Consider the following 4281-nt stretch of genomic DNA (forward strand, 5'->3'; position numbering starts at 1 on the left):
CATATCTTTGGATTATAATTGTGGTACTATCTTTAAAATAGATTATTACTCATAATATGTTTTTTCATCCAGCTTATCTTTGTTTCTTCCTCTCTTAGATAAAGCCTCGACAATACGAAGGTAAGATTTGGGGCTTCAGTTTTCTTTGCCAAAAATTCTCAGTACCCGTATTTGATGTGTGTTTAATTTGATGAGGGATAAATATGGTGACTTCTGATGTCTCACTGACTTAAGTCTTGAAAATGCTTCTCTTCCCCATGTGGAGTCTAAGTGACAGTGTGGATGGAGTTGCCATCTCTAAGAGACCAGGAGAAGGAACTCTTTGTGAGACTAGGGAGAATACAAGTTGTAATTTTGCAGAGACATGTTTAGGAGGCAAGTGATGATGACAGCGTGAGGTCTGAAGTGAGTACTTCACCATGGGCTGGCTTTTGGTGAAATGTCAAGAGGAGAAAACTCTCTGAGTCTAGCAAACAAGCTACACGTAGGGAAGAAGGCAGATATTGCCATGCAGAGCGTGTGTTACAGGAGAGAAGTAAACTGTGGTTTTAAGTCTGAAGTGGAGGGGTCATTGCCTGCCAGGGGAGAATGAATGGAATAAAGCCTGTGCCAGCGGGGATAATGGATAGTGTGTGGGGATCATGCATTGTGGTGATTCCATGGTGCTGGCTGTTGACGGCCTGGGTGGCCACCTGGCACTTAGGAAACCATTGAATGTCGTTGTTCGTTGTTGTGAGTGTGGAAGTGGTCCTGGTGAATAGAGAGGTCTCAGAGCAGGAGAGCGCTCACAGTGGGTAAGGAGAAGAGAAGTTTGCACTTTGAGGCCAGCTGAGAGAATTAATTTTTTAAGAGATTATGTTTATTCACTTGATATATATATAGAGAGAGCACAAGCTGGCAGAGTGGGAGGCAGACAGAGAGGGAGAAGCAAGTCCTTGCTGAGCAGAGAGTTGGATGTGGGATGTGATCCCAGGACCCAGGATCCTGATCCCAGCAGAAGGCAGACCCTTAACCAACTGAGCCATCCAGGTGCCCCAAGATGAGAAAATTAAGTGGCTCTTAGAGGAGTCTGTGTTCTAGACCTTACAAGTGTTATGCAGCTGCCATCAGTCTCCTCATGAGTGTTGTTTTCCTTTAAGGGTGGAGGGTAACATTCTCCTGTTGTGATGAAAAAAGCTTGTCTTCTCAGGCTTGTGCATTATCCAGGGCCTCCAAAGACTCTCTGTAACGTGGAGATTGTACCCAAATGTGTTTATAGCAGAGAACTGGTCCTCCAGAGCCCCCAGCCTGGGGTCCATGAAAGGCGATCTGGGAGCAGCAGAAAGTTTCTGAAGGCCTGTGAGTTGTCACTCACCTGACATCTTGAGCTTTCCTTGTGTGGAATTCCAAGTAGGACCTGGAAGTGGACGTTCCACTGAGCAGGAACAAAGTATAATTTTGCTCATTATGGGTTGTTTGCAGGGACCTGCTTTTGTATCTGAATCACTGGAGGAGAGAGATGTTAGTTGCTAGGATGCTTGATTTTTTGGTCACATCTCTGGTGATGACATTAGCATATGCAAGGTTTGAATTTTCCAAGAATGGTGCTTACAGGTGGGAAAAATGAGAAAGCATTCAATTGTTTATATTTTATGTTTGAAAAATATTTTAAGTAGGAATCTCACTGATATAGAATGTCTTAGGTTTCAAATGCTGCTACAACATGCTTCCTTCAGGCACAATGGGAATGCTAGCAAGTTAGTGACACCCAAGTGTCAGAGAATGTACTCTGGTGCTAATATATTGGGATTATTCAATGTCGCTGTTTTTGCTAATTATCTTAAAATTCTTTTTTCTCCTTTCAGTTACTTTAGACCAAGTCAAGATGAAGATTAATAACCTTAAAAATGAAAACAGGGATCTTGAAAAAACATAGCGAGTTGGGAGGAGAAGTGTGCACTTTCAAATATTTTTTTTTTTTGTGATTTCATATTGGTTATTTACCTCTGGTAGTTCATTCTATCGATCTATATCATGGGACCCAGAAATGGTCCTTGAGTAAGAGAAGCTTCACAAATGTAGAGTACTGCCTCTTTCTTTGTGAAAGGAGTCACAAATATAGGTTTCTTTAACATGCTATTTTGGACTTCTGATTCTTTTTCATATATTTTATAGGCCAGGGAAGCAAAGAAGCAAGCGGAAACGAAGAAAGAACATAAGCATTCCCTTGCTGGAGTACGTAAATTAAAAGTAAGACTCCTTTCTTTGCCTGAATTGTGTTCTAACAGCAGAAATAAAAGTAATAAAATGTTATTAGTATTATTCTTAAAATTATTATTATTTAAAAGATTGATTTGAGAGAAGGAAAGAGTGAGGGGAGGGGGTCTGAAGGAGACAGAGAGAGAATGCCAAGCTGACACCGTGCCGAGTGTTTCGCCTGACACGGGGATCAATCCCATGACCCTGAGATCAGGACTTGAGGCAAACAAAAGCAGGAGTCAGACACTCCACAGACTGGGCCACCAAGGGGCAACCCAGGTGCCCCAAGGAATGAATCATTGTTACTCATTCAGTATGTTTTCTTGAAGAAGAACATCAAAAAGGTGGAAGAGATTAATAAAAATTTGAAGGACTCCCTTCATTGTAAACAGGCTCTCTTACAAGCTCAGAGAGAAAAGAATATTAAGAATGTGGATGTGGTAAAACTTAGGTGTTAGTTGTACTATAATGTGGCTTGGGAGGCTTTTGTTTCATTGGGTGAGGTGAGTGCAGTGTACTCCTGTGCTGTTTGCGCAGTAGAGCGTGGGCGTCTGGGAACAGTAACTCCTACTGAACTGTGAGCTGTGATTTCACTTAGGACCACCCCGATGAGATTTGCGATTTTAAGGCCTAGGAAGTATGGTTTATTTCACAGGTGGGTAATCATCACATCATTCAGTGCTGCCCTCCAAGTTACATAGAAAATCCCACAAAATACGTGAGCAGTGAAGGATGATAGCAAGCCCAATTTGTATAGTAGAATATTATTTTATATCAGTTCCTCTAAGAAAGGCATTTGTGCGTTTTTTGACATGAACTAGGTTCTTTACTTGCCCTTTATTCCATTTATGCCTCAAGGGCTTTCTTTGTTGCCCTCCATGATCCTGTCCTGTTAGGTGCCCTCATATGTCTTTTCTCAAATTTGTCTTAAAGGCCCAAGATGCACTGGCGGATCAAGAGTTGAGAGCCTTGACATCAAAAAACCAAGAACTGAAAGGTACCTTGTTTTGGGGGATGAAATCTCCATATGGTGGCAATGAGTTTGCATTGGGCAGGGAGAGAATGCCTTTCTACCTTCACGGCCTTGCCCTTCTCCTTTCCCCATTGAAACCAAGTTCTCAGGTCATGGCACAAACATAGAAAATTAAACTCATCCTTTACAGAAAGGAAAACATTCCTGGAAGACCAGTGTAATGCCCTGAGTTCTCAGAAAACAGCTTAAGAAGCAGAATTGAACCTGCTAAAGAAGAAATTGGATATGGTGGTGGAGTTCTCTGAAAACCGAAAACTGACTGCAGAAGAGAAAGCTATTGCTGTGTTGTCATAGATATTGTTGTATGAATTTTCATGGCGTCAAGTATTTGGATCTTCTGGAATTGGATCTTTGTGTACTTTTGCCAAATGCATTCTGTAGAATTGGGCTGCCATTCCTGTCTTGATTTGTGTAACCTGAATTTTCCTTTCTGTTCTAATGACTTGCCATGTGTTATTGTGTGATTCATTGGGGAAGAAGGGGGAAGGTACCAGCATTAATCACTTTGATACATGGATCCCCTCTGGATCAGTCTACATTGTCCTTTCATTTTAACTCTCCTCACGTGCTCTGACCACTCCTGCATTAGGTCCATTTCTTGTTCAGTATGAGACTTGGGTCCAGAATGTGCAGAGAAAAATGGAATTCTCTTCCTGCAGAAACAGGGAAAGTTTCTTCGTAGAAAGTGTGCTGGGGCTCCAGCAATACTGGGTCCCTTCTTCTAGTGTACAACTGAGATCATTCACTGCAGCCCAATACCTTAGAAGGCCAGGGTATTTCCTGACCACCTGATTTTCTTTTTTCTTTCTTTCTTTCTTTCTTTCTTTCTTTCTTTCTTTCTTTCTTTCTTTCTAACTTCCTTCCTTCCTTCCTTCCTTCCTTCCTTCCTTCCTTCCTTCCTTCCTATCTTTCTTTCTTTTTTTAAGAGATTTTATTTATCTATTTGACAGAAAGAGACGGCGCGAGAGAGAACACAAGCAGGGGGAGTGCGAGAGGGAGAAGCAGGCTTC

At 41.9% G+C, this 4281-nt stretch overlaps 1 long non-coding RNA gene across 1 annotated transcript; it reads left to right on the forward strand.

The window, feature by feature from the left end:
* The first annotated feature begins 2201 nt into the window (after positions 1-2201).
* LOC309857506 lies at positions 2202-3537 on the forward strand. Its single transcript, XR_014307739.1, has 3 exons — positions 2202-2229; positions 3172-3235; positions 3402-3537. It is a non-coding gene; the product is annotated as an uncharacterized lncRNA (long non-coding RNA).
* Positions 3538-4281: the final 744 nt, after the last annotated feature.

The sequence above is a fragment of the Mustela nivalis genome (genome assembly GCF_964662115.1).
Source record: "Mustela nivalis genome assembly, contig: HAP1_SCAFFOLD_800, whole genome shotgun sequence".
Lineage (NCBI taxonomy): Eukaryota > Metazoa > Chordata > Mammalia > Carnivora > Mustelidae > Mustela > Mustela nivalis.